The sequence below is a fragment of the Cricetulus griseus genome, chromosome 8 (assembly GCF_003668045.3).
Source record: "Cricetulus griseus strain 17A/GY chromosome 8, alternate assembly CriGri-PICRH-1.0, whole genome shotgun sequence".
Taxonomy (NCBI): domain Eukaryota; kingdom Metazoa; phylum Chordata; class Mammalia; order Rodentia; family Cricetidae; genus Cricetulus; species Cricetulus griseus.
In genome coordinates this window covers 82,217,587-82,239,051 of record NC_048601.1, presented here as the reverse complement: position 1 = coordinate 82,239,051, position 21,465 = coordinate 82,217,587, and the positions used below count along the sequence as shown (strand labels likewise).

General features: G+C 36.0%; 1 long non-coding RNA gene across 1 annotated transcript; it reads right to left on the bottom strand.

Moving 5' to 3' along the window:
- Positions 1 to 4,322: 4,322 nt before the first annotated feature.
- LOC107979909 lies at positions 4,323 to 20,435 on the bottom strand. Its single transcript, XR_003487849.1, has 3 exons — positions 20,369 to 20,435; positions 15,085 to 15,173; positions 4,323 to 4,781 (listed from the first exon to the last, which is right to left on the bottom strand). It is a non-coding gene; the product is annotated as an uncharacterized LOC107979909 (long non-coding RNA).
- Positions 20,436 to 21,465: the final 1,030 nt, after the last annotated feature.

Here is a 21,465-nt window from a genome sequence, read left to right as displayed (position 1 = left end):
TATATATATCATTTCTGTTCCTTGAGAACCAGCTAAAGAGTGAAGCGATGTTATAAGCAGCAAAACTCAAAGTACAGAGCCATCTGAACCATTTCATGTTGGGCATAGAACTGCAGGATTTCAGTTTTTTCTGCTAGATTCTCACCTTCTTTGGTCCAGTATTTCCTTACTATGTTCCAATTTCTCCCTTTTGGAGCAGTAATGATGTTTATTCTGTACAATTATGTATTGAAGTATATAATTTGCTTTTTGGTTTATAGTGCTTTACAATTAAGTTGTTGCTTTAAGTCTGAATAGATTTCGTACTTCAAACTATTGAACATTTATTGAGACATTGAAAGAAAATTATAAATTTTGAAGCTGAAATAAATGTATTTTCTTTATGATATAACCATGAACCTATAGCCATCCAGATGCAGAATTTACTAGTCTAATTTACATGCCTTACAGGTTCAGATATTTGAACATATGGTCCTTATTTGGGAGCATTTATTAGGAAAGTTTAAGGGGTTTAGCTTTGCTGGAGGAAGTATGTGTCTAGGAGAGGGCTTTGAGAGGAAAAGCCTTATACCACTTCCAATTCATTCTCATGCTTATGTGAAGAAGTATGCTTCCAGGTCCCTGTTCCTGCTGTCATGGTTAATACTTGCTATTATGCCTCCTGCCATGATGTAATCTTATCCTTCTGGAGGATTAAGCCAAAACAAACTATCTCATCAATAAGTTGCCATAGTCAGGTTGTATAATCACAGCAACATAAAAGTGATTAGGACATAGACCTGGAGGTTTAGTATGGAGCATGTATTAATACATAAAGTGTACCAAGCAGAGTCCTGTTCCTTAAAGAACCTATTGAGAAATAACTTTAAAGGAAGGCAGAGGGAAAATGGAGAATAAGTTACACTACACAGGACCTGATTTGAGGCTGAGTACATGCAGTTCTCTGGACCAGTTGTTTGCTCTGTTGTGTACTCAGTATTGACAGATTCCTCTTCTATCACAGCATAGCATTGAGGAGCAGTGTTAAGTTTGAAATGAGAGAGAGAGATGTGCATATAGTTAGCATATAATATTATAGGTATGCCTTGACCTATGTACAGGAATAAAAGCTAACCACCTTTGCAAGAAGCAGTCAGTTTAACCAACAGTATAGATAGCTGAAGGAAACAGAAAATGGACTGGAAGACATATATGAGGTCCCCACTCAAAGTCAACAATAAAGAGAGGAAAGCTTGTAGAAAGGGGGTATATAAGTAGTTTAAGGTGGATAAGTTGCACATAAATTGAATTACAGTCAAGGGAGGAGAGAATCTAGCTAATTAGGGAAAGACAAAAGCTAAGACTTTTATTAAGGAAATAGAAGTGTTTGGGGCTTAAAAATCATTATACTTTTAATCAGTAAAATTAAAGGCAAATAACAGAGACATGATTGATGCTGGGGTCAATAAAGAAAAGTTGAAAATTCAAAACCATGTAGAGTGGAAAATAGTTTATCAAAAAGAGTTTGAATAAGAACAGTTCCCATCAACATGAAGAACTCAGGAAGTATTAGAGGAGAAATGGCACTGTTCTGTTGAGTGTGAAATAGGAAGCCACTGCAGGCCCACAAAGGTTAGGTGCCTGCTGCTTACAGATTCTTGAAGTTCTTTAATGAACAAGAATCCACAGGAAAATCAAAGAAGATATAAGGAATAAGGGATAGGTGGTTGCAGATTGATGTAGATTCCTAGTGTGTAAAGCCTGCAAAGGTGCTCTTGTTCTTCCAGACAGGCCTGTTTTTTCCTGAAAATATGACTGATGTGTGCTTTACTAGAACACTGTGCCAGGGAGTGAAGAATCATGTTAATGAGGCTCAATGGAGGTTGTCTATATTGTTTAGATAAAAGGAGAATATGGCCTTGATAGAGGTGGCACATGATTTAAAGTTATCAGATTCTAGAACCATTAGGTGGTATGTCCCTAAGCATTCTGTAGATGGTTCCACGTGTGGAAAGACAGAACATGAAGGCTTCTCCAAGTGAGCAGCTTTAGTGAAGTACAAGCACCTTTGAAATATTTGGAGAAGATGGAAATATTTGAGCATTTAGGGATCATTTAGAAAGACTAAGGAACAGCATCCCATGTAGGAACAGTTTGAGGAACCTCAGGACAGAGACCAACCTGTGAAGGTGAAAAGATGATATGAGAAAGATAAATCAGGAGCCAAAGTTAAGAGTAAAAATGAGTTCTTCTACTGTTAGAAAATGTAATCCAATGTCAACAGATATTATGTTAACAGTACAAACCATAAAAAGCTTATCCTGTCTTCCCAGCAAAAATGTTGTATCCTTGTTTTGAAGCAGTAGCCTACATGGTACAGAAATGCTATGTGGAATCTAGGAGGTATTTTGGCATAGAACCAAATATGATAAATGTTACTTATGTTAAGCAACAAGTTGATTGTTTGATTCAAAATAGTGAATTTTTGAATTTGAATTTGAGCAATTGTTTTTTCTAAATTTGGGGCAAAATTAATAATCAATTTGCAGCTTATAGGCTGTTGCAATTTACTCTAATACATCCTTTTATATTCCCCCAAATTATAAAAAGCACTCCTATAAAAATACTATGTAATTTTTTAATGATGGTTCTTCTAATAAGAGAACAGCTTATGTTATTGATAGAAAAAATACTTAAGACAGATGACTCTGGCTTCAGCTCAAATAATCATATTATGAGCTGTTGCAATGGGTTTTCGGCTTCTAGTAAATGATTCATTTAATTTTATACTGATAGTCTCTATGTTTTTTAAAGCTCTTTAAGTAATTGAGGCATTTAAATACATAGCAATTAATAATAATCACATGGAAATGTTGTTTGGGCAAATGAAAAATGTTATTCATCTAAGAAAATTGCCAAGATTCATAGGTCACAGTGGGAACCTATTCAGGCCTTTCCCTCCCTACTGGTCAAATGAAACAAGTTGATAGACTGATTAACAAAATTGGTTGATTTGCCTTAAATAATTAGAGCTCTACAGTCTTATAACTTTCAGCATTAGAATAGCAAACATCTAATGCAACAATTTGGCTTAACTAGAGAGACTGCTCATCAAAATTGCCAAACAGTAAGATATGCCTACAATGTTTACCTGTGGCTAATTGAGGAGTGAACCCTAAAGATCCACTTCCTAATCATCTATGGCAAATGAATATTACTCATATTACAGACTTTGGCAAGTTAAAATACGTACACATGGTAATTGACGTGTATTCAGGGTTCTTGATGTCCACTCCACAAACTGGAGAAGCCACCAAACATGTTATAAGTCATTGTTTAAAAAATGTTTTCCTTACATGGGAGTTCCAAATGTAATAAAAACAGACAATAGATCTAGATATTATAGTAAGACATTTCAACTATTTTGTACTCAGTAGAAAAATGAACAAAAGACAGATATTCCTTGTGATCCTCCAGGACAAGGAATTATGGGGCATGCTCATAGCTATTTGAAAACACAACTTCTAAGAATTAAGAAGGGGGAGAAATATCCCTAGTCTCCACATGATGCATTAAGTCATACGCTCTTCATTTAAAAAATGTTTATATATAGATGCCAGTGAGCAATCTGCTACAGACAGATTCTGAGATGATGAAACCTGAGAGACTTTTGCTCAGGTCACCATACACTAGACAGTGGAAAAGACCCAATTTGGGGTGGAGTAAATGTTTGTGCTTTCTTGCTGGGAAATAATAAAACTAGATGGCTGCCAGACAGTTTGGCAAGATGTATGGAGCAGAGAAAAATTGGACCTGAGACCTGGAGAGACTATCTGAGTCAGCTCAAGTGAAACCTGCTGAACTGGTGTTCTTGATCCTTAAGGTCATCCAACCTCCAGCTGGAGGAGGAAAGAGGCCACCCAGATCCACAGGTCCAGTTTCTCACCAGGCTGCCTACAATGATCTCCCAGACCTTTGAGTTTTCATTATGGAGCTGACAAAGAACTGGATGATAAACAGCTGCCTTCTTGCTAGAACTAAAGAGTCAGAACTATTTTGTCAGTTTCTCCCATTGGGGGAAAAAAGGACACATTTAAAACAATTGGACACAGGTATAAACTGTGGTGTGGGGCAGAAACCACTTCTCAATGCTTGGATGAGATATCAATAAAAGGTTTTACAGTTAACATTCAAAGACTTTGATATTACAAACCTGATTTTGAAATTTTACAGCAAACAAAGCATTGGACTTTAGACAAGAGATAAAAAGATTCACAGGACATTGAGATCTAGACAGGAAAAAAGGAAAAAGTTTAGGATTATATAATTATTCACACTCCATAGATCATGAGAACATTTTATTATCTTTTTGATTGCATTGTAAGTCACGCTAAAGTATGTTCATACTGAAATTGTTAATGTTTGTAATCTTACTGTGTGTGCGACACAAATGTTTATGGATACAAGAGGTTAAAGTTCATTCTAACAGGAATATGATGTTGTAACTTACAAGTCTTAGGACAAAATGTGTATAAAGAGGCAAACTTAGGTTTTGACATGAGCAGAGGCACTGGAGACATTCCCACACTGGTTTTAAAAGGACATTTTTAACTCTTTCATACTGTTCTTCTTTCACAGGAGACCACTGGCAATTGTGAAAACACAGATGTTTCCTCCTGGTGAGCTTTGAGGTTCAAGAGTATATGGAGTTGGACCATGCTCCATCACCCAATTAACTTTCTTTGTTAAAGAAGCTGGTTGTAGCCAGAGGTGGGGATGGTTTTTCTTGACTCCAGGGATTTCTAAGACAGAACATGCATGACAGTGTTAGACCCCCGGAAAACTCAGGTATCCAGGGTTCCAGGCCATGACCGTGGTCACCCCAATCACCAGGCGGATTCGAGAGCTTGCTGCAAACTGCATGAGGCTTTATTGTTTTTTTTTAACGAGCTAACCCCATGTTAGCTTGGGTCTTTCACCCACCCGCCACGGCAGATGGCTAGCAAAGACAGCTCCTAGGGGCTCCCGAGAGCTCTTGTAAGGCAGCGTAAGGGGAGTGTCTAGGGGTACACACAGGCTCACTATTGGTGTGCCTCCAGGCTTGGAGGGCTTGCCCTGTGTTGATTGGCCAACTGGTTGTTATGGCCCATAGGCCCTCCCAGGGTGGTTGCTATGCTCTGTGCGTCATTGCTGTGTGCTTATCCATAAAGTACACCCAGGGTCATAAAGCATAGCGCCACCAGCTAACTTCTGATTGGTTCCTTGTCACAAGGCAGGCATCTGACCTCTAAGTGACCAAGGCAAGGTTATGGCAAGCACATGTTACTGTCATGGCTGCAGAAATGGGGAGCTGGTCCCTTCAACAGAATGCATGATTCGGTGATGGGTCCCTCTGGTAGGTTGAAAGGAACTACCTAAACTAGGCACAGCCATCTGTCCTGTTGCAGAAGAACAGGTTTCTTTTTATTAATTTGAGAGAAGGGAATTGTTGGGTTCCAGAAATTATTCTATTAGAAAGTTTCTCAGGGTCCAGACCTCTGGTTCCAGTATTCAGGAGCCTAAGTCGCCATTGTCTTGCAGATGCTAGCTAAATTGTCACTGAATGGCATAGCCTTGGTGGAGAATGTCTCCTAGTTTGCATTTCTACAGGCCTAAGCATTGAATAGGCCTGTACCTGGGCTGATAACTCTGTCTATGTGGCTAGAAACTGGTTTTAGGTGTGCCGATAGGGTAAAAAGAGAGACTTTTGGTGTCTGTGGTGATGGGTGGATGGTACAAAAGCTGTTTAGGTGGATGGTAGAACTGGGAGACTGCAGTTTGCAAGATGGATTGCAAGCCCTCCAAAAATGACAAGATGCCTGTGTCTGGTCTTTATCGCCCTTGGGTAGCTAGGAATTTCCAAGCCCATGCTCCCCCACTTAGGGATGGAACTGTGGCTTCTATAGCACGGGACTGATACAAGCCAGGTCACAGAAAGGTCTCAGGTAGTTTATCTATCCAGAAATAAGCTCAAGCTGGACAATAGAAGGATTACTAGATGTTTGATAAAAGCTACCATCCCTCAGGAAATTGTGAACCAGTGTTTATCTCAAAAGGAGTCATTTCCCTTGCCTCTGGAAGAAGGGATTTTGGATTCTCCATTGTCATGTATCTGTGGTTACATACCAAGGTCCATGCTGGCCTTCAGACCCCCTCAGTTTCATTCATAAATATATGTTATACTTCAGAGACCCCATGCAAGCCTCCCATCTCTTCTCAGCACAGGTCCTGAACTTTTTCTACCTCTTCCCCTAGTTACTCTTGCTATTTTCACTATTCCCTCACTTGGTATCTCCACTATTCTCCCTCACTCTCCCCCATCTTTCAAAGACAGTCATGGCCATGCCCACTCCACTTTCTTATTAAGTTGCTCTGGACTCGAACAGATGCCTCAGTATCTTTTGCTCTCTCTTTTTCACAATAGAAATCTTCTTCCTAGGGGGGAAGCCATTTCAGTTGTCTTTTTACTGAACTCCCTCATTTATAGGGAGATAACACATCATGCAAGCATGAAGACCTGGGTCGGAATTACTGGCATTCATACAATAGTAGTACATTTCAAGAATAGGTGTTGTAGTACTGAATTGAATTTTCTCTATCCATTCTTCAGTCGAGGGGCATCTAGTTTGCTTCCAAGTTCTGGCTATTACAAATAATGCTGCTATGAACATGGTTGAACACATGTCCTTGTTGTAAAATGTGCTTCTTTTGGGTATATGCTTAGGAGTAGAATTGCTGGATCTTGTGGTAGACTGACTTCCATTTTCTTGAGGAGTCACCATACTGATTTCCAAGTGGCTGTACAAGTTTGCACTCCCACCAGCAGTGGAAAAGTGTTTCCCTTTCTCCACATCCTCTCCAGCATAGAATGCCATTGGTGTTTTTGATTTTAGCCATTCTGGCCTATGTAAGATTGTATCTGAGAGTTGTTTTGAGTTGCATTTCCCTGATGGCTAAGGATGTAGAACACTTTCTTAAGTGTCTTTCAGCATTTTAGATTCCTCTGTAGAAAATTCTCTATTTAGTTCTTCATGCCACTTTTTAATTTCATTGTTTGGTGTTTTGGTGGCTAGCTTCTTGAGTTCATTGTATATTTTGGTAATCAGACCTCTGTCAGATGTGGAGTTGGTGAATATCTTTTACCATTCTGTGGGCTACTGTTTTGTCTTGCTGTGTCCTTTGCCTTATGGAAGCTTCTCAGTTTCAGCAGATCCCATTAATTAATTGTCAATCTCAATGTCTATGCTACTGGTGTTGTGTTCAAGAAGCAGTCTCCTGTACCAATTTGTTCACAGGTACCATCTACCTTCTCTTCTAGGAGGATCTGTGTGGCTGAATTTATGTTGAGGTCCTTGATCCATTTGGACTTCAGTTTTGTGCATGGCAATATATATGGAACTATCTGCAATCTTCTACATGTCTGAATCCAATTGTGCCAGCAATATTTGTTGAAGATGCTTTCTTTTTTTTCCATTGTAAAACTTAAGCTTCTTTGTCAAAAATCAGGTGTTTGTATGTGTGTGGGTTAATATCAGGATTTTCCAGGTGAATCCCTGTCTACTTTTGTGCCAAGACCAAGCTGTTTTCAGGACTATGGCTCTATAATAAAGCTTGAAGTCAGGACTGGTGATGTCTCTGCAAGTTCCTTTATTGTACAGGCTTGTTTTGATTATCCTGGTTTTTTTTTTTTTTGTTTTTCCATATAAAGTTGAGTACTGTTCTTTCAAGGTCTATGAAGAATTGTTCTGGGATTTTGATGGAAATTGCATCGAATCTGTAGACTATTTTTGGTAAGATTGCCATTTTTACTATGCTGCTCCTACCTATCCCAGCACATGGGAGATCTTTCCATTTTCTGGTATCTTCTTTAATTTCTTTCTTTAAAGACTCAAAATTCTTACTATGCAGGTATTTCATGTGGTTGTTAGCATTAAACCAAGACATTTTATTCTGTTTGTTGCTATTATAAAAGGGTGATGTTTGTCTGATTTTTCTTAGCAATTGTATCATCTGTATATAGTATATAGTAGTACTGATTTTTTTTGAGTTAATCTTGTATCCTGTCACTTTGATGAAGGTGTTTATCAGCTGTAGGAGTTCGCTGGTAGAGGTTTTTGTGTCAGTTATGTAAATTCCCATATCATCTCCAAATACTGAGAGTCTGACTTCTTCCTTTCCAATTTGTATCCACTTGATCTCCTTTTGTTGTCTTATTGCTATAGCTAGAACTTCAAGTACAATATGAAGATATATGGAAAGAGTGGGTAGCCATTTTGTTCCTGATTTTAGAGGAATCACATTGAGTTTCTCTCCATTTGGTTTGATGTTGGCTGTTGGTTTCTTGTATATTGCTTTTATCATTTTTGTGTATTTCTTGTTATTCTGGATCTCTCTAAGAACTTTATCACGAAGGGGTGTTGGGTTTTGTCAAAGGATTTTTCAGCATCTAGTAAGATGATCACATGATTTCCCTTTTTCAGTTTGATTATATGGTGGATTACATTGATGGATTTTTGTGTGTTGAACTATCCCTTCATTCCTTGGATGAAGTCTACTTGATCATGGTGGATAACTTTTGTAGTGTGTTCTTGGATTCAGTTTGCCAATATTTTGTTGAATATTTTTGCATTGATGTTCATGAGGGATATTAGTCTGTAATTCTCTTTTTTACTTGTGTCTTTGTGTGGCTTGGGTACCAAGTTAATTGTAGCCACATCAAATGAGGTTGGCAATGTAGCTTCTGCTGGTATTGTGAGGAAAACTTTGAGGAGTATTGGTATTTGTTCTTCTTTAAATTTCTGGTAGAATTCTGAACTGAAACAATCTGGCACTGAGATTTTTTTGGTTGGTAGACTTTTGATGATGGCTTCTGTTTCATTAGGGGTTATAGGTCTGTTTAAATTGTTTATTTGCTCTTGATTTAATTTTGGTAAGTGATATCTATCCAGAAAAATGTTCCATTTCCTTTAGATTTTTGAATTTTGGATAGTACATGTTTTTAAAGTCTGTCTTGATGATTCTCTGGATTTCCTCAGTGCCTGTTGTTATGTCCCCCTTTTCATTTCTGATTTTGTTAATTAGCATGCTCTGGCTCTGCCTTTTGGTTAGTTTGGATAGAGGTTTGTCTATCTTGTTGATTTTCTCGAAGAACCAACTCTTTGTTTCATTGAGTCTTTGTAATGTTTTCCTAGTTTCTGCTTTATTGATTTCAGACCTCAGTTTGATTGTTTTCTGGCATCTTCTCCTCCAGGGTGAGTTTGCTTCCTTTTGTTAAAGAGCTTTCAGGTGCACTGTTAAATCTCTAGCGTGACTATTCTCCAGTTTCATAATGTGGGCATTAGGGAAATTTCTTTGTAGCACTGCTTTCAAAATGGCCCATAAGTTTGGGTATGTTTTGTCTTCATTCTCAATAAATTCTAGGAAGACTTTAATTTCTTTTTTATTTCTTCCTTGACCCAGGAATGGGGCACTTGCACACTATTCAATTTCCATATGTTTGAAGGTTTTTTACAATTTGTGTTATTGTTGAATTTTAACTTTAAAGCATGGTGATCTGACAAGATGCAGGTGGTTATTCCAATTTGTTTGTATCTGTAGAGGCTTGCTGTGTTGCTGAGTATGTGGTCAATTTTAGAGAAGGTTCTATGTGGCACTGAGAAGAAGGTATATTCTTTTATGCTTGGATGGAATGTTATACAGATGTCCGTTAATCCTAATTGGTTCATAACTTCTGTTATTCTTTGTTTATTTGTTAAGTTTCTGTCTTGTGGTGAGAGCAGGGTGTTGAAGTCTCCTAAGTGTGTGAGGTTTTATATGTGTTTGAGATTTAGTAATATTTCTTTTATGAATGTGGTGCCTTTGTATTTGGGGCATAGATGTTCAAGATTAAGAATTCATCTTGATAGACTTTCCCTCTGATGAGTATGAAATGCCCTTCTTCATCTCTTTCGATTGATTTTAGTTTGAAGTCTAATTTGATGGATATTAGGATTCTTACACCAGCTTGTTTTTTGGGTCCATTTGAGTAGAAAATCTTTCCCCAACCTTTACCCTGAGGAAAAGTCTTTCCTTGACTTTGAGATGTGTTTCTTGTATGCAGCAAAAGGATAGATTCTTTCTTTGTATCCATTCTGTTAGCCTGTATCTTTTCATAGGCAAGTTAAGGCCATTAACATTGAGGGATATTAATGGCCATTGATGGTTGATTCTTGTTTGTTTGGGATTTGTTGGTGGTGGTGGTATTATGTATGAATTTCCCTGCTTTATTCTTTTGGTGGTCGGTAAACTGGGATTATGTATTGCCTATGGTTTTTTAAGTGTAGTTATCTTTGTTGGGTTAGAGTATCCCTACCAGTAATTTCTGTAGGGCTGGATTTGTGGATATGTATTCCTTAAATCTGATTTTGTCATGGACTATCTTGTTTTCTCCAGCTTAGTGACTGAAAGCTTTCTGGATACAGTAGTCTAAGCTGGCATCCATGTTCCCTTAGTGTTTATATGACATCTATCCAGGACCTTCTGGCTTTCAAAGTTTCCATTGAGAAGTCTGGTGTAATTTGGATAGGTCTTCCTTCATATGTTACTTGGGCTTTTTCTTTACTGCTCTTAGTATATTTTCTTTATTCTGTAATTTTTTGTTTTATTATGTGTTGAGGGGGCTTCTTTTTGTGGTCCAGTCTATTTGGTGTTCTGTAAGCTTCTTGTATTTTCATAGGCATATCCCCCTTTTTGTTGGGGAAATTTTCTTCTATGATTGTGTTGTGAGCAGCAGTGAATACAGTGAGTGGTTTAAATGCCTACAATCCACTCTTGATTTATTAGAATTATATGTTAGTTGATCTTGATTTCCCACTTGACTAAAAATGTATTAGTATAGTGTACTTCTGGGTGTGTCTGTAAGGGCTATTCTAAAGGAACAGTGACTAGGGTGAAAGGGCTTCTCATGACAATGGATTCCAACTCATATGCTGGGGCCTAGATACAGTAAAAATGAGAAAACAAAAACAATTACCCCAATCATTCTCTTTTCTGTCTAGCATAGTGTGACTTTTTATTCTTCAATGCCCTCTAATATATTAGGAATTGAAGCCTCTGAAACTATGAGCAAAAATAACTCTTACTTTCCTTATGTTGTCCAGATCAGGCATTTTTGTCATGGTGATGAAGACAGCTGATTGACACAGTAGGTCCCTTCATCCTCCTAGTCCTTCTCTTGCCCATTTTGCATTTCTTTTAAAAAATTGTTCCTACATATACTATGTTTCTTTTCATTGTGTCATTAGTATTTAGTTTAAAGAATATATGCCCTATTAAATGTTAAAAAACATTTAAAATATTTTCTCATAGTATGCATTTGTATTTTACTTATTTTGTGGTAAAACAGTTTGAGAGATGTGTTGATGTATGGGCATAATGATAGGTCACCAGGAATGGGTTTAATACCTCATCCATTTAGCAACATTGGTAGTAGATTTTGTCCTAGAACCCATGTACTGTCCAGTCATAGGTTCTTAGCCTAATAATAGTATCAGGTATGGTTTCAGCATGTAGAGTGAAACTTGAAATGAATAATGTAGTGATTGGTTTCTCCAATAATGCCATGAGACTACATTGTTGTTGTATTTGTTCATATTTTCTATATTCTATTATATATTCAAGTTAAAAATCTATGTCATGTTTTTTGGTACATACTGTGGTCTCATGACTTGTTAAGTGTGATCAGAAAGCATAGAAATATAAAGTCATCCCATGAAAACGCACAAGTTCAAGTCCAGCCAATAACACATGAGAATGCATTTCAGACTTTCATCTGATTTTCAGTAAAAATTGAATTTTTGTATTTAAAATCATAGAGTTCCACACAAAATTGAACATGTTTTCATTATTTAACTACTACTCAGCTATTAAATATTTTACTAATAATATGATATTCAAAGAATTGCTGTTTGTCTGATATGGTTTTAAAATAATTTTTTGGAATATGAGTAGAGAAAAACAAGATTATATATACATGGAGATTATGTGATTGGAAGTCAAATTTCTGAGGATTCCTTATATAAAAAGTAGGAGAAATTATTCTCTAGCAAGAATTAATTAAATTGTCTCCATAACTGAGTTATGGAGAGTCATCTGTGTGACTCAGTTTTGACCTGATTCTCTGCTATTGATACTTAGTTTGAACTTTTTATAAGCAAGAAAGATTTTTGGCCTTGGAAAAATTTTATGAGTCCCATTTATTGAATGTTTCATATCAAAGCAAGAATTAACATGTAACACTTAGATCTTGGACATGCATAAATCATGAAATATGACCAGTCATTGTTGCCTTTCCTGAGGTATTTTCATGTTGACTCTACTCTTTCACGAGTATAATGTCACTAAACAAGTTTGTCAGAATCATGGGATTAGAATTCAGTGGAGCATAATGTTCCTGAAATGCATTACACTCCACTGAATTGTTATCTCTTGTGTTTTAATAAAGCAATGCCAGACACACAAATGCTGACAACCATACTGTCTGAAATTTAAAAACAACTAACAGGTTCAGTGAAAGTGGGCTCATCACACATTGTGCAAACTGAAATGTTTTAGATGCAGCATCAGTTCATCGTTTCACTGGCACCTAAAAAACTCTGGTCTTACAGTCCAAAAGAAAGATAAACTTCTTGAAGATGAAGGTTCTTCTACTGGCTTCTCTAGCCTGTTTGGTGTCTGCCAACAGGGAGCCCTTACAGGTACAAGGATGGGCTTTCAGGGGATTACTCAGGGGCAAAGTAGTTGTGGTGAATATGCCACTTTTTAACCTGATAATCAATGTGATTCTATGAATGTTTTGGTGACCCCCTTTTTCTACTGTAATATAGTCCCATGTCTTAAAAAAACTTATTTGTTTTAGTTTTGAGGTTATAATTTCCTCATTTGAACTTCCCATATTACCTAATTGCATTTTTCTTGGGCAAAGGTAGTGAAACATCACCTTTGATTTAAATGCCATGTTATTCTTAATTTCATATATATGTCATATAATTAGCCATATGTTCATAGCTGAAATTTAATACATGATTGAATAAAGTATTTCACTATTCTACAAGAATGCAGGGATGAATTTAGTGAAACTAACAAAAAAATTTAAATCAATCTAATACATTGTGTGTTATGAATTTAAGCATGGATCTCTCTGTTTTAGAGTTGTCCTCCTGTGGTCAATGTATGGGTTAATATTGACATGAATTATAATCCAGTTATGCATCAAACAAAAAGACTTAATTATTTTTTATTATTTGAGTGTGTGTGTGTGTGTGTGTGTGTGTGTATGAGAGAGAGAGAGAGAGAGAGAGAGAGAGAGAGAGAGAGAGAGAGAGATAACCATGGGCACATGAAAATATTAGGCAAAACCACTCAAAATGTAGAGTATTAATTCCTTGCTCAAGGGATCACAGTGATTTTCCTGTGGACAACTAAACCAAATGCCTTGGGATAAAAAGATATTTTATCATACAAATATGCTTTAGATGTATTCTGTACAGATTTTATTATGCTTTCCTTTAATTATTTATGTGCATCGAAGCTTACTTTATAAAATTTTACATTTTTTCTTCAATCATATTTTGCATGATCTATAGAACTGTTATCCTTTATTAAGTAAATGTGTGTATGTTTTCAGATAATATAGAAGGCATTTTCAATGTATAAACAGAAATACAAATAATGCTGTTATCACATTATATGTGATAAAAAATATTGTCTATTTCTCTAGATGCAAATCTATATTTACTTAGTTTTCTAACTAATGTTTTATATTAAATTTTTCACTACTTTATTTTGTCATTGTGTGTGTGTGTGTGTGTGTGTGTGTTTGGGCTTCATGTTACATTATGTATGAGCAGAACCAACAAAAGCCATGAAGTTACATTGCATGCCAAAATGTGGGGCTGGGACTTGAACCCAGGTCTTTTGACTTACGAATCAAATTCCTATTAATTTTTAGTTTTCAGGGAATTTTAGTACCATCTACCTATCATCCAAAATTGTGAGTCTGACAGAAGAAAATAGTGAAGTGAGGATGTTGATGCGTGAAGTGAAGTTTTTTAACAATTACACACTCATGAGCATGACATTCTATGTTAGGTAAGAACATTTGATTCAAGTTTAAGAAATAATTTGTTGAAATGGGACTTAAATCATTCCCCATATATTTCTGAAATGGGAAGATATTGTAGATTTAATAATAAATCAATGACAGCCGGAGCTGAGAGTCACTACGTCTACAAGTACTAAGCTTTCATATTCATATCTTGTTTTAATTTTTCTTTCTATTAAAACAGTGAAAATTCGAACTTGGGGAATAAAAAATTCATGTAGAAAAGACACCGATGTTTACCGAAGTATAATATGGATACAGAAAATATCAAATGCAGTGTTTATTACCTTGCTGTGAAAAATGTTATTCCTCTTGAAAACCAACCTGATAATAGGATACCTACTATTAATGAAGTCATGGATATCACGTTTGTGATTGGGAAATGCTGTCCATTATGGTTCTGAGACACATTTGAATCTACACATCCCAGTTTACACAGAAAGTTGGTCCACTCCTGAAAGGAATCACCACTCAAGAATACAATTAATGAAAATATTTACAATCCATGTATAGCATGTCAGGAAATAGAGACATAACAGTGAACATATCTCCCTTTCAGCCAGATTAATCCCCTTTAGACAGAAATGCATGCTGGATAATAAATGTTAAATAACAAGTGGTTATTGTTTGTTTTATTGTTTAGAATAAATGAGAAGTGCCAGCTACACACACTTTGGGCCGATAGATCTCCATATAAATACTGTTTTAGGACATGTGAGTATCTCTGGTTGAGGAATGGAGGTGTTATTTATATTTTCTGTAACCTATCTGATATTTAATAGATAACCTGTCCATTGTGTCTTATATTACAGCACATATTACCCTTATGGAATGCTTCATAAGGAGTTGGACTGAATATGCCATTGGGGTCTGGGTGGTTCGTAATGCCAATTTTCATTTCCCACAGCACATCTACTCTTACTCACCACCACATGGAGGCAGAACCAGACGTGAGTAAAATCTCCATTTTTTGCCTTTCAGGATCATGAAGAAAACAATGCACATATGAATTTTCCTAAATGGTACAAAAATACAATAACAAACAAATAATTAATTAAATACAGGTTTTGTTGAAGCTGGTCAAGTACAGGCATGTTCATGAATTTATATTTTATGTTAGAAGTTAAGGGAATATCTCCCTGACTCAATATTTTTTGGGGAGTGATTCAAGATAGGGTTTCTCTGTATAGCTTTGGAGTCTATCCTGGCACTCACCAGGCTGGCCTCAAACTCAGAGAGATCTGCCTGCCTCTGCCTTCTGAGTGCTGGGATTAAAGGTGTAACCCGCTAAAGCCTGGCTCCTGACTCAATAATTTTATGCAAAAAATAGTAACATATTTTATAGTGGTTTAGTAGCAATACTGGATTTATTGTGAAAGAATTGTTATACAATGTTTTTTTTAGAAGGAATACAATTAAAAATAAATTATCAGATACATACAAGTAACATTGTATGGTCTCAAAGAGTTATGTTTATGAATAAAATATAATAATTTACCTTATGATTTATTACTGTTTATATAGTATAATACGTAGAATAATATGTACAATATATAGCAATACTAATGAACATAAGCCTGCCCTGATAATCAGTGAAAAAATGGCATGAATTTAAAGGAGATTGTTCTGAGGCATACACTATGACTTTAAGGAGGAAATGGAAGAGGCAAAATGCTGTTACTGTATTAAAATCTCAAAATAAACAATAAATAAGCATATAGGAGAATTTACACCATGTTCTAATGAAGAAAAATTACTTTTTTCCAGGCCAAAGTCAATTTTATATTCTGTTACACGTTGTTTCAAACACTACCATCCTATTAGAAGCCTATTTTCGTAATAATTTGGGGAAAATGCAGATTCTTATTGCAGCACTAGGTAGGTAAACCTCATATGGGAGAAAACTTGTTTTTTATTTTTTCTGTTTGTTAATTGCAACACAACTGTGTCACTGCAATTCCTTGCATGGCACACTGGTGTAAGAAGGTTTTTCCTTGTGTGTTTTCAAACATAATCTGTATCGTTTGAAATTTGAGCTGAATTGTACAGGATAATAATTTTAATTTAATAGTCCTGATTTTAAATCAGAGTCTTAGATATAATTGGATAGAAATTTAATCATTTATATGCAGAAAGAATGTTTGGCCCAGCTTCAGAATGATTTGGTTGACAGCATCATCATTAGGAAGTTTGGGATGAGGTAGCAGGATTTACCAACTGATGACAATTTGATGAATTCAGACATTTAGGTGTGATTATAATGAACATTGCTGACTTTTGCTCTGTTAAATGTAGCAAAGGGAAAAAAGATTACTGAAGAAATGTGGAAAGATTATGTGAAGCTGACGTATAACTACAAAATCCCTCTTGAAAATATTAAAAATATCTATGAAGCAGGTAAATCAGTTTTTGTAAACTGACATGAAATATAAAAAAATCACAAAGATGCTTGTTTTCATTTCACCAATGTAAAATTCATACATTCAATATGAAGGAAATCCAATAACTTTTAAATTTTTTCTCCTTTTTTATTTCACCTCACAGATGCCTGCCCTAAATGGGAGCAGTAATCACACGAGTAGAAACATGGTATTATTCAATATTCTTGACTCATTGGTATTGAATTCTGAGGTTGATTCAATCATGTAAAAACAAATTATTCATGATTTATCATTACAGTTGTCACTCAGGATATTCAGTATACCCTCATATTATAAAAATCAATCAGTTGGTTCATGGATGATTAAATGCCTTGATTGTACATATTACAAAATTGTTTTCAATAAAGTATGTAATCTGCATCATGCAGTGTATTTTACCATGACCCAAATAGTGGTTGCCTTCATCATAATGGAAGACACAGTATACAGTGTCCCCAAGTTGGTAGATTCCAATATGCACATGTCATAACTGGCTTTATTACAAATGATGGTAGATTTTTTCACAAAATCATTCAAATATATATGTATGTATATGTATATATGTGCAACAGAAATTATTAAAGACATTAGTTTTATTAAAGTTAGTGATAAAATTAGTTCACAAAATGTGTTTGTGACTATGCAGATATATAAATGTAAGAAATTAAACATGAAAATATTAAATAGTCAAATTTAAAAATGTGGTACTGAGCCAAAATAAGAATGCTCAACAGAGGAATCTCAAATGGCCAAAAGGTACATAAGGAATTGCTCAGCATCCTTAGCCAGCAGGGAAATGCCTATTAAAACAACTGTGAGATACCATTGTACACCAGTCAGAATGACTAAGATCAAAAACACTAATGAAAGCTTATTCTGGAAAGAATGTAGAGTAAATAAACACTCCTCAGTTGCTGGTGGAAATTCTAACATGTACAGACAATTTGGAAATCAGTATGGCAGTTTCTCAGAAAATGGGAATCAATCTACTTCAAGACTCAGCAATGCCCCTCTTGGGAATATACCAAAAGGGTACACACTCATACCACAAGGACATTTGTTCAGCTATGATCATAGCAGCATTATTTGTAATAGCCAGAACATGGAAACAACCTAGATGCCCCTCAATCAAAGAACAGTTAAAGAAAATGTGGTACATTTACACAGTGGTGTGCTACTCAGAGGAAACAAAAAACAAAAAAACAATGACATCTTGAAATTTTCAGGCAAATGAATGGAACTGGAAAAAATTTCTGAGTGAGGTATCCCAGACCCAGGAATGAAAGCAAGGTATGTATCCATTCATAAGTGGATATTAGACATATAGCAACAGATAACAGATACAGGCCACAAACTCAGGGAATCCAGTGAACTAGGAGAACCCTAAGCAAGACATACATGGATACCCCCAGGGAGGGGAAGTAGATGAGATTTCTTGAATAAACTTGGAGCATGAAGCAAGTAGGGGAGGTAGGAGGAGAGAGATGAGGAGACAAGCAGAGGTGGGAGGAGACAAATGGGGGAGAACATGAGGGATACTGAGGGTCTCAAGTTGGGGGAAGGACAGAGAAGGAGTGCATGGAAAGAGATACTTTAATTGAGAGAGCCATTATGGGGTTATCAAGAAACTTGACACTAGACATACTTCTAGGAATCCACAAGGATGATCCCAGGCAAGAATCTAATCAATTGTGAAATCGGTGTCTTAACTTCCCTTACCCTATATTCAGTGATGACTAACTTAATTCTCATCATAAAACCTTCATACAGTAATTGATGCAAGAAGATGCAGAGATCCACAGATAAGCACTGGTCTGTACCCCTGGAGTCCAGTAATAGAGAGGGAGAAGTGATAAAACGAGCAAAGGGGTCAAGACCATGACCCAGATACCTACAGAAACAGTGAACATGAGCAAGTGTGTACTCACTGACTCTGGACTAACAGCTGAAGAACCTGCAAGAGACTGAATTAATATATAAACTCTAGAATTGAAAGAGACATCTTGCTACCTGGACAGTCACCCAAATTTCCTTTGTAATGTTGGAGCAAATTTCTTCAATCCATAGGCCATATGTATCTGGCAGACTTCTCAGCAAAGCAGGAAATTTGAAATTGTCCCACCAGTATTGGCAGTTTGCAGTCATTTTTCTCTGTGTCCTGCAGAATGTCTGGCGGACTCTGCCATGAAGCAGGAGCCCTTTAGGACTTTCCCATCAAGTTCAGCAGACACTGCCCTGGGGACACTGAATATTCAGTTTATCAAACAGTCCAGACAAGAGTAGTTTCTTGCCCAAATAGCTAATCTTGCCATGTTAACGGCAAACTCCATACTGAGTTTCTTCGATGCCCGTCCTCCTTTCTGACATAATTAGTGTTAACAGGAGCAGTTGTGTCTCACTGTCATGAAAAAACCATAAACCACTTTAAATTCCCTGTGGGTCTTGGAAAGGTTTGAAGAATATCCATTTCAAATACATCTCAGTATATCTAGAAAAATAACCTAAGTTTTGACTATTATAGGGGAATATATACAATCTGTATTTAATTATACATTGCATTTTAAATGAGCTATATAAACACAATACCTAAACAAGAGGAGAAATATACATATCACAAAATTGACCTAAACTTTGTATCAATAAATGAAAATCCATACCAATGCAGAGTATTCATTTCTATATAGTTTTCTCCTTTTTTTCTTTAGAAGGAGATTTATTGTGATCATTAAACATTTATAATCAACCCCATTTAAATGAAGACAAACGCTTATAAACAATATTTGGGAATGTGGGCACTGCTATCTCCAAACTTCTCCCTTCTGTTTGGGGATCCTAAGAAGATGCAGAAATCCTGCCTGTAATGGTCTACCAGGCTTCCTTGTCCCAGCTGTTTTGAATGTTGGATCACGTGGGTCACTGCTTTAGGTGGTCTTGCTTCATCAAAGCATATTATTCTGGAAGGAATCCACAGCTTTCATTTGTTGGGGAAACACATTACATTTTCCAAAGTAATGTATACTTATACTTAAATTTTCAAATCAAGGCATTGTTAAAATATATAAATTGGATTAATCCATCAGCATTTCTTTTAGCAGTTGTTGCTATTTCTTCAGCAAACAATTCAAAGATAGCACAATAGCTTATAGTATCCAGACTCTGTGTATTTTCCATCTTTATGTGGCTTTTTATTACTCTATTTTTTTAATTTTATTTTTTTCATTTTTTAAGACAGTGTTTCTCTATTTAACTTTTCCAGACCGGGAATTCATGTGTATACTATGCCGGCCTTCAAATTATAGAAATCTGGCTGCTTCTGCCTCCCAAGCACTGGGATTATAGGCATGTGTCATCATACCAAGTTATTCTATTTCTTAGTCTTTTTCTTAATTACTTTACCCTGTTTCTTTTTTCTCACAAGCCTATGTATATTTTTAAACACACTGTAAACTGCTTTGAAGTTTTACTTCATCTGAATCTTTCTTTACTGAATATGTTTATCTTTTTCGACTGTATGTTGCCTGCCAGCTTGGAATGTGGTCATTGCCAGTGCCAGCTGCTCTTACACACCTTTTTTTTTTTTTTTTTTTTTTGGTAGCAGGACCTCTTAAAGTAACGCTGCAGTTTTTTGCCACTATTTTGAGTCAAGAAACCTCTCTTAAAGGAACCGTGCAAGTTTCTGCTTGTCTCTAGCAAAACAGAGCCCACCCGAGAAAATGCTGTTACCAAGAAGGTGTACTGGTCTATTTTCTTTTATTGCTAAAATCCCCTTTAAAGCTTTTGTCATGTTTACCTGGAAATTCATGCTGCATGTTGCTGGCGCCATTTTGTAATGTGATTTTTCTGCCCATCTATGTCACTTCCTGGGCCACATGATGATTCCTCTCTGCCTACATTTCCCAGAATTCTACTCATATCCTAGTCCCACCTATCTTGCTGCCCTATTGGCCAACAGTGTTTTATTAATCAACCAATAAGATAAACATATACCCATTGCATCACTTGGCAACAAGCCAAGGAAATTATAAGAAAATGTCCTACTTGTTCGTTATATAACCAAATTCAACTACTTGCAGAAAGTCACCCAAAGGGTACTCAAACAAATGAAACCTGGCAGATGAATGTGTTCCATTTTGTGGAATTTGGAAAATTAAAATTTGTATATCATACCATTGATACCTATTCAGGTTTTCAGTGTGCAATTGCTTTGAATTCAGGAAAGCCTGATTCAGTAATTCCACATTTGCTAGATGTTATAGCCACCATGGGTATACCTGCAGAAATAAAGACAGACAATGATCCAGAATATGTCTCTAAGAAAATGAAAAAGCTTTTTGATTGTTGTAATATAAATACAGGTATACCAAACAATCCTACATGGCAGGCAGTCACAGAATGATCAAAGGAAACTCTAAATGATATGATAAATAAACAGAAAGGGATGATACAGAAATAGATTGCATAGTTCTTTATTTACTTTGAATTTTTAAATGCTAATGAGAAGGGAAGAACAGATGTAGAAAGCCATTGGATGATAGGAAAAAAAAAAAACTATGGAATTAAAATAACCAGTATATTTCAAAGATGTGTTGACCTCTGAATGGAACAAGGACATGTGTTACATTGCAGAAGAAGTTTTGCTTTAGTTTCATCAGGTGAATAAAATTTATGGATACTATCAAAATTGATAAAGTTTTGATTTGAACAAGACACTCTTTAATTAGAAGAGATGATTATTCATCCAACAGCATGGCTATTTAATCTAAACTAACTTATAAAACTAACAAATGTTTTTCATTGGATCAGATATATGCCAAAGGAGAACCTTCACAAAATTTAAGGTTAGGGAAGGATTCTAATTTTTGTCTTTTCAGGAGAATAAAGGTAACC